Raw genomic sequence first — 10,012 nt, 5'->3', positions numbered from 1 at the left:
TTTTTTAATTAGTTTCTGTCTCTGGGCATATGCTAATTATTACTATATATGAAGTTACCACTCAATCATTCATATATGTTTTTAGATGATGTACTCTTGTCTCTGCTTGGTTTCAACAAGCTTGAATGAGAAAATCAATTCCGACTTTCTTGGACTCCCTCCCAAGAAACAAAGCTGGTCCAACTAGAGATATTCAGATTTCATAAGATTGAAACTCTAATGATAGCCAATCTTATTAGGATTAATATGATAAGGGAAAAATACATGATAGCAAAAAAAAATTCCTTCCTATATTACCTCAGAGAAGTTACAGTCACATAGTAGATACATTTTTGTCTCCTAGACAACTTTCCTATTACTTTAAGAAATACTTGAAAACATTCTTGGTTGGTTGCTTTTCATTTTCTATTTATGTTTCCATTCTCCGGAAAAAAAACAAAAAAATTGTTTGGCAAATTTTATTTTTTTTTTGTAAAATTGTTTAAAAAAAATCTGAAAAAGAAAAAAAACCCATTTGTCTTTTCCTGTTGTGTTTAACATATTTGTCACTACACTATTATACACTTGTTATTGCTTTTCTCTAAACTGGAAGTGAACGATCATGACTAGTGTGTTGGTTTGATGTCTGCACTTGCTCTGAGAAGTTGAAGAAATGCGTCGTAAGTTAAAATCGTATACAAATCAACCCACAAACTTTTATGAATTAAATCCGTGCCTTGGCCACAGTATTGAATCACATAATTATTATCTGAGCATCAACAATGAATTTGATACAAGAACTATTGAAAAGACATTTATGTTATAGCTCGTTTTGATTCATACACCAATATAGTCAAATATTGAATTGATTGAAGTCGAGGAGTACATAAAATTTTTAAACCAATTTGGTGATGACTTAATAGCAATGTAGTTACTATCACAATGAAGAGTATGATAGATATGTTATCTTTTCCTACAATTCAATTGTTCTGTTGTGCCTTTTGGATACAAAAGTATGAAGAAATTGAGCCATTCACCATTATTGATGAACTCTATGCAGCTCTACAAGGTAAAGAAGCTGATACTGGGAGTGAACTCAACATGGATGACAATGTAACTCCTTTCGCCAAGGCTGGATTTTTTAGCAGACTGTCATTTTGGTGGTTGAATCCATTACTCAAGAAGGGGAAAGAGAAAATTCTCGAGGACAAATACATGCCAAAGTTGAGGCAAAAAGATCGAGCAGAGACATGTTACTTCATGTTTGTGGAGCAAATAAGCAAACGGAAAGAAAGAGGAATGCCAAATCCTTCTATTTTGTCAACAATATTTTTTTGGCAATGGAAAGCTATCTTTAGTTTCTGGTTTTTTTGCATTGATCAAGGTACTCGCACTGGCTACCGGCCCATTGCTTTTGAAAGCTTTCATTGAAGTTGGTCAAGGAAAAGAAAGGTTTAAATACGAGGGATATGCAATAACTGTGGCATTCTTCCTTACAAAATGCTTAGAATCACTATCAGAGAGGCAATGGTACTTTCAAACTAGGCTAATTGGGCTCCAAGTAAGATCCTTTCTATCTGCAGCAATCTATAAGATGCAACTTCGACTCTCAAATGCTGCTAAGACTAGTCATTCTCCTGGTGAGATAACAAATTATGTCACAGTGGATGCTTATAGAATAGGTGAATTTCCATATTGGTTTCATCAGTTATGGACAACAACCCTTCAAATATGTCTTGCATTTTTAATCATCTACTATTCTATGGGGTTGGCAACTATTGCAGCAGTATTTATAATTATATTGGCTGTGTTGGGAAATTATCCAATGGCCAAATTACAGCACAAACAACTGAGAAAGCTCATGGTAGCACAAGATAGGAGGCTGAAGACTATTACAGAGACATTGACAAGCATGAAAGTTTTGAAGTTGTATGCTTGGGAAAATCATTTCAAGAATGCCATTGAAAGGCTAAGGAGAGATGAATATAACTATTTATTGGCAGTTTTGTCACAAAGAGGTTATGCTGTGGTTCTTTTTGTGTCATCCCTAACAATTGCATCAGCCGTTACTTTTTGGGCATGCTACTTCCTTAGAATTTCTCTCAATTCTAGTAATGTCTTCACATTTCTTGCAACTATACGCATTTTTCAAGAGCCCATAAGGTTGATCCCTCAGCTTGGCACAATGTTTATTGAAACAAAGGTTTCTTTTACTCATATAGTGAAGTTTCTCGAGGCACCCGAGTTGCAGAATAGACATATCAAGCAAAAGTGTGACACGAATGAAGAACTCAAGCAGTCTATATTGATCAATTCTACCCAAATTTCATGGGATGCTAGTTCTTTAAAGCCCACTCTAACTAACATAAATTTGGTTGTTCAATTTGGTGAGAAGATAGCTGTATGTGGGGAGGTTGGCTCAGGTAAATCGACCCTTATAGCCACAATTCTTGGGGAGGTTCCAAAAATCAATGGCATAGTAAGTCTTCCTTTCACTTCATTTTTCATTTCAAACCTTGCATTTTCTTGTTCCAGCTTTGATATTGCCTAGAGGTAAGAAGTAACATATTGGCAACATAAGGACAAACATTGTTTTGTTCTCTGATCCATAGTTTGCTAAATATTTAAAAGTATCAGACGCTTTTAATTGCTCCTAAAATGATTTCCAGGTTTGAAATAATTTGTTCAAGTCTAAATGGATTCTAGATTGGTAATTCATTCAACAAGTTTCCATTATGCTTTATTTTCCAGGTTCAAGTATATGGAAAGATTGCCTATGTATCACAGACAACATGGATCCAAACAGGGACTATACAAGAAAATATTCTCTTTGGGTCCAACTTGGATCAACATAGATACCAAGAAGTACTTGAAAAGTGTTCCCTAATAAAGGATCTTGAGTTGCTTCCATTTGGTGATTGCACTATAATTGGAGAACGGGGTGTTAATCTCAGTGGAGGGCAGAAACAGTGGGTTCAACTTGTGCGTGCCCTATATCAGGATGCAGATGTATATCTCTTAGATGATCCATTTAACGCTGTTGATGCACATACTGCAACCAGTTTGTTTAATGTGAATACAATTCTTCTTTTTTTCTTTTTTTTCTCCCCCCCCACTATTGAAACATTTTTTCCGAAGTAAAAGCTAATATGAGTTATGGCCAGGAATATGTCATACCAAGTTGACTTCCTTCCAACTTTTGATTCTATCTTGGTTAGACACTCAACAATAATTGCCAATTTCTTCATTATATATTTATTTAAGATTGACATATTTTGCTCATTTTTTCCCTTGGCAGTTAATGTCTGAAGGGAAGATTGTGGAAGCAGCTACTTACAATCAATTGCTAGCTCATAGCCAACAATTTCAAAACCTTGTCAATGCTCACAAAGACACTGCTAGTTCCGAGAAGCACACTGAATATGCCCCAAAATCTAAAATCTCAACCGAAGAGATCCAGGAAGGTATTAATACTGAGGAACAACTAAGAGCACCATTAGGAGACCAGTTGATTAAGAAAGAAGAAAGAGAAATAGGAGATACGGGTCTAAAACCTTACATACAGTATCTGAATCATAGCAAGGGCTTTTTGTACTTATCCCTGGCAGCTATCCTTCACATTATCTTCATAATTGGGCAGTTTTTACAGAGCCTATGGTTGGCTGCTAATGTACAGGACTCTAACGTAACCATATTGGAACTAATCTTAGTATATTCGTTGATTGGGTGTGGTGTGTCAATATTATTGCTCCTCAGATCTTATCTATTAGTTGCTTTAGGTCTTAATACTTCAAAATCTATTTTTTCCAAGCTATTGACATCTCTTTTCCGAGCACCAATGTCCTTCTGACTCTACGCCATTGGGAAGAATACTCAGTCGGGTAAGAATCTCTATAACTATGATGCAAATTATGCTTCAAAGTATTTATGAGAGTTACTTTTACACTTTATTTGTATAGGTATCTTCTGATTTGAGTGTTGTTGACCTTGAATTGGCTGTCAAATTCAGTACGAGTATAGGGACAACCTTGAATATAATTTTCATCTTTGGAGTATTGGCTATCCGTACATGGCCAATCTTGATTGTCATCACACCCGTGGTTTATATGACCATACTCTTACAGGTAACATAACAATGCAAGTGGTTTTATGTTTTCCTTTTATGTCTCAAACCAACTACTATTTGGTTATGTGTATTATCTTACAAAACAGAGATTTTACTTTGCTTCTGCAAAAGAGCTAATGCGAATTGATGGCACAACTAAGTCTTCAGTGGTAAGCCATCTTGCCGAATCCATTGCTGGAGTAGTGACAATAAGAGCTTTTGGTGAGGAAGATCGATTCTTTTCAGAGAATTTGCAACTTGTTGATGCAAATGCAAGTCCATTCTTCCACAAATTTTCGGCAAATGAGTGGTTGATCCAACGCTTGGAAATCCTATGTGCAATTGTTCTGTCGTGCTCAGCACTTGCCATGACTTTGTTTCCTCATGATGGTTCTAAATCAGGTTAAAGATCACAATTACTTGGAATTGTTGGTATAACTTCCCTTATTATTTTGTATGCCTAATAATTTAGTGTCTAAGAAGTATGTGCAAAACACATTTCAAGGGAACACTTGATATTATAAAAGAGTTCTTTAGGTTCACCTGAAAGATATATGATTATGAAAAAAATATTATATGAATATAATGATCAATTGTTTAATTGTCTAACGAACAAATTGGCTGTTAATGTTGTGATGGCAGGATTTATCGAAATGACTCTATCATATGGTCTTTCAATGAATGTATTCCTCATTTTTTCTATCCAAAGCCAATGCTTAATGGCAAATTCAATTATTGCTGTGGAAAGGCTAGAACAGTACATGCATATTCCTAGTGAAGCCCCTGAAATAATACAAAGTAATCGACCCGCCTTCAACTGGCCAGCAATTGGTAGAGTTGAGATCCGTGATTTGAAGGTAAATATAGCAAGCCCAATAGTTTTGGTATAATTACACTGACGTTCCTTTTGGTAAGGCTAAAGATATCAAAACTAATATAGATGGTATGAAAATATAAAGATAAACGAAGTAATATATATATATATATATATGTAATAGTGATGACAATATTATTTTTCATCTATATGAGTAACGTATTTTTTTATGCAAATGAGGCTAAGTTTTAGATGAATTAAATCTGTAAGGAAGGCCATTGTCATTATAAAACTTTTAGGGCATATTGTATTTTTTCTACAGCTCGAGAGATTAGTATAATTTACCCTCATAGTAATTAATGTAATATTTTTTATTTGTTAATTTTTATTTTTGTGTATAATGTCATATGCTAAAGAAAAAAAAATGATATCTAAGCAGGTTAGGTATCGACCTAATGCACCTCTGGTACTTCGAGGGATCAGTTGCATATTTGAAGGAGGGCACAAAATTGGAATTGTTTGAAGGACTGCTAGTGGGAAGACAACTCTAATTAGTGCCTTGTTTTGTCTGGTAGAACCTACAGAGGGAATGATAGTTATTGATGATCTAAATATAAGTACGATTGGTCTCCATGACCTCAGATCACACTTTGGGGTCATTCCACAAGATCCAACTCTTTTTAGTGGGTCTGTGAGATACAACCTAGATCTCTTAGAAGAGCATAGTGATCAAGAAATATGGGAGGTAAGGTTTCTGGTAGATATTAAAATCTAATTATGGAATGTTTCTAATAAAAATATGTTAGTAAGAAGTTATTTAGAAAATTTAGTGCTTTCCCATAATCCATAGAATGTTATCATAATTTGCAACTAAACTTGGTTTGGTTAATTGATACCATTTCTCAACCATGTGTGGAAGGTTCTTGAAAAATGTCAGCTTCAGGAGGTTGTTCAAGAGAAAACAGAGGGCTTATACTCCTCGGGTAAGTTGTAGAGAGAATATAGACATATATATATATATATATATACAAGACTTTTCACTAACAAAACAGTTTGCAGTTGTGCAAGATGGGTCAAATTGGAGCATGGGACAGAGACAATTGTTTTGTTTGGGACGAGCGCTATTAAAGAGAAGGAAGATACTAGTGCTTGATGAAGCCACTGCATCAATCGACAATGCAACAGACTCTATCATCCAAAAAACTATAAGGACAAAATTTGACGAGTGCACTGTTATCACTGTAGCCCACAGAATACCAACTGTAATGGACTGCACAATGGTGCTTACAATTAGTGATGGTGAGTCTTCTTCTTCATATCCTCCTAATGATATTTGATACAATCCATTATTTATCAAAAAGTTATAAGCAATAAAATGAAGATTTGTTATCCCTTTTCCTGTTTTTTGGTTTAAATTTTTTATTGTTATTTACATTTACAGGACAATTAGCAGAGTGTGATGAGCCGATGAAACTCATGAGCAAAGAGGAATCGTTATTTGGGCAGCTTGTTAAAGAGTACTAGTCTCATTCTGGAAATGTTAGTGGCAACTCTGAAGCTTTGTAGCAAGCTTACTACTGGTTGTAATAATACTAAGAGGCTATTTACTATGTATTGATTTATTGTTGTGCAAAGAACCCTTAGAAAATTCAACCACACCAAGGTAGTTGATGGTTTCGAATATGCAGTAGAAGAACCATACAAATCCTCTCTACACAAGTCTCACGAAACACGAAGTTTCAACCAAGAGATACCAAAAAATAAGGCTCATAAGGAGACACCAATGTGTTTAATCAAACATAACCATAGAACAAAAGACAAAGAGAGAGAACAAAAGTCAAACTCTCTAATGCATTAAGAACGAGAGATATTATCTAAAAAAATCAAGACTTCAAAGATATCACCATGAATCTGTGGAAGACCACCAAAACCAAACCTCCAAGAGGCCACCAAGGATGCCAAAGCTTCACCAAAATCTGAACACAGACCAAGATCTACTCCAAGCTAATGAACATGGATCTTCTAAGACCAACGAATATGGAGATGAATCACCAAGCATGGAGAAAATATCCAATGATACCTGCAAAGTGGCCAATGGCCTCCCTCCAAGGAGAGACCTTAAAGAGCTGAAAAATTCTATCAATGATCCAGAGGTCTACAGCTTCTCTTTAATGATAGGCCCCAAACAACTCAGTAGCTCATATTTGTCGTCACCATATGCCTCTATTTATAATGTGAGAGTCCTAGGATGGCTGAGAGACCAATTTGAGGTGCAGCAGTGATTTAGACCCCCTCAAACTTCAAATCGCCCCCTTCCCCCTTACGATTTCAAAAAGCCTCCTTAATATAGTAATATTAGTTAATAATTATCTCTAAATTATACAAACTCACTCCCTCCCCCTTACGAATTTTTTTTTTTTGTTTGTTTTCACCACCATCCTATACTACTGCTTCTGATGCCACCCCGACCACTATTTACCGCCAGCACTACCACTGTCACAACCACTAAAATATCAATTTGAAAATTGCAATCAAACACAATAAAGACTTATAAGTTCTTTTTATTTTTGTTTTTTATATTTTCCTTATCTTGGGAACATTTGATGGCAAGTTGTTTATCATTACACTTGTACATGTAGGTGTGTACAAACGCATTTAACTTTTTTATTTAGGAGGTCTCAATGAGAAAAGATAAGATTTAGTGATTAATTATTTTGCCTTGCTTTTTATGAAAAATATTTTTTTTTTTCTCTTTCTGTTTCTCTCTTTCTTTTCTCTCCCACAGTGGACTTCGTTCTCTTTTCATTTATCTATTACTTATATTTTCTCTCCATGTAAAAAAGTGAAAAAAAAAATTAAGACTAACAAGTTGTTTGTAGTAGGGAAATAAATGTGTTTGTTGCTACTAAATGGCCAGTTGTATTTATATTCCATTTTTACTCTCTCAGGCTCTCTTTGTGAGAGGCTAAAAGATTTATATATATATATATATATATATAGGAGGCAGATTACCTCCTGTCCATAATATGTATTTACATTCCATTTTTATTTTATCTATTGATCGTTTATTTTTAAAAACCCAATTGATCATTTTTTTGTAATAAAAACGATAAATTGAATATCTTACGATTATTGGATCAACCCCTTTTTTTTTTGTGGATGAAATACAGGAAATGCTCAACAAAATGAACAGTTCAGATTAATCAAAATGGAGATTCGTGATGGGCCCCACGAGCCCAAACAGTGCCCTTCAGTCTAGATTATGAATCGAAGGGAATCCTAACTCCTCCATATATATATATATGAAGTGCTATGAAACACTGACACTTCAAAACAAGTGTTGAATCTTTGTCGAATACTTCCGGGACACGGCGACACGGCACATGGCATGTCCCATTATTTAATTAATTTATTTTCAAGGGACACGCCAAGGACACTTTGGGGACACATTAGAGACATGTCAAATGAAGCACGGACACAGACACGCGACACGCGGACACGTAAATTTTCAAAAAATGGGGGACACGACAAGCTGGGGACACATTCAATATATATAATTAATTTTATTTATTATATGTCATAAAATAATTTAAAAAAATCATTAAAAGTTAATAAAAAAATACAAAGTAACACTATTAAAATTATAAAAAATAAACATTTAATTGATTTAACATCATATATATCATTCACAAATAACATAAAATTTATATATTGAAATGAGAGGCATAGAGTGAAAAATATATATAAAATGAAATTAGGGAAAAAAAAAAAAGAAGATAGAGAGAGGGAGAGAGACTACATAGCTACACAACATACAAACAAAAAAAATAAAATGAGACAGAGAGAGGGTGACTAAGACAGAGAGGGAGAGACAACGACTGAGAGAGAGACACAGAGAGACATCGACTGAGAGAGAGATCGGAGGAAAAGAAGAAGAAAATTGAACCAGAAGAAGAACGAAGAAGATCGAAGCAAAAGAAGGATGAAGAAGATCAGCGATGTACCTTAGATGAGCTACGAGCGACAAGCGACGGACGAGGAGCGATGAGCAACGAGGAGCGACGACCGACCACGGAATATCGACCAGGTCTCTCTTCTCTTCTGTTCTCTTCATCTTGTCTCTTTCTCTTCCCTCTCTTTCTCTTTCGATTTAGGGCAGATATGTTCCATTTTTGGTTTTTTACAAATCAACCCCAAAGATGTTTTGTAAATTCTGAAATTCACCTCGAACATGTCCCGCAAGTGTCGGAACGTGTCCGAAACGTGTCCGTCTTCAAAAAAAATAAAAAATAAATAGGACACTCTTTGGTGCATGTTGGACACGTGTCCACCGCGTGTCCGGCACATGTTCGTGTCTGACACGTGTTCGACACTAGTATGGAGCCCTTGGAGAGGTATCCGTGCTTTATAGGTTTTTTCACTATTGAAAAATGTACATTTTGTGGCTGCCAATGATACGAAGAGCTAGCTTTGCTACCCTGACACAGAGAAAAGTCTACTTGCTTGCTAGAGAAGGTGACCCTTTTGTTTTTAGGTTTTTCACATGCCGTCGCAAAAAATATAAATACAATCGCAAAAAGTTTTTTGTGATGACCCATGCGATGGGGCAAATGGGGGATGCAAATATGGGGGTGACAAATACTTTTTGCGACGGAAAAGTAGTGACCTCCTAACCTACTTATTACGTCTGCTGTTTTGCCATTGCAAAAAACAATAAAATGCTTACTATGTTTTAGCAACCATCTAGTTGTCGTCGCAAATAGTATTCAATGACATTTGTCGCAATTAATTATTTATTATAAAAATTATATATGCATTTGTTATAACAAAATATCAATTGCAAGCACTTAACATTTTTTTTATGTGAAAAATAACATAAAATTAACAAATTAATTTAAACATGTAATAGAAATATCAACTCGTATTTTCATATATATAGATATATACCCATACATCTCATAAGGGTAAAAATATTCTTACTATGTCAATTTATCTATTTATTGCAACTAAAACGAATCTAGGTTGCCAGATCTAAATCTAGCTGTTGATTTTGGATTGTTAAGCTAGCATTTGGTAACGTTTACGTTTTTAGTTTATGTTTAAAAAAATTTTAT

The 10,012-nt window shown here is 34.9% G+C and overlaps 1 pseudogene; it reads left to right on the top strand.

Annotated features, from left to right (window-relative positions):
- The first annotated feature begins 921 nt into the window (after window positions 1-921).
- LOC114299908 (ABC transporter C family member 10-like) lies at window positions 922-6,422 on the top strand (annotated as a pseudogene).
- The last annotated feature ends 3,590 nt before the right edge of the window (window positions 6,423-10,012 follow it).

The sequence above is a fragment of the Camellia sinensis genome, chromosome 13 (genome assembly GCF_055761805.1).
Source record: "Camellia sinensis isolate YWXY chromosome 13, ASM5576180v1, whole genome shotgun sequence".
NCBI classification, from domain to species: domain Eukaryota; kingdom Viridiplantae; phylum Streptophyta; class Magnoliopsida; order Ericales; family Theaceae; genus Camellia; species Camellia sinensis.
Note: the sequence above shows the minus strand (reverse complement) of the source record. Positions and strands in the feature narration are given on the sequence as shown.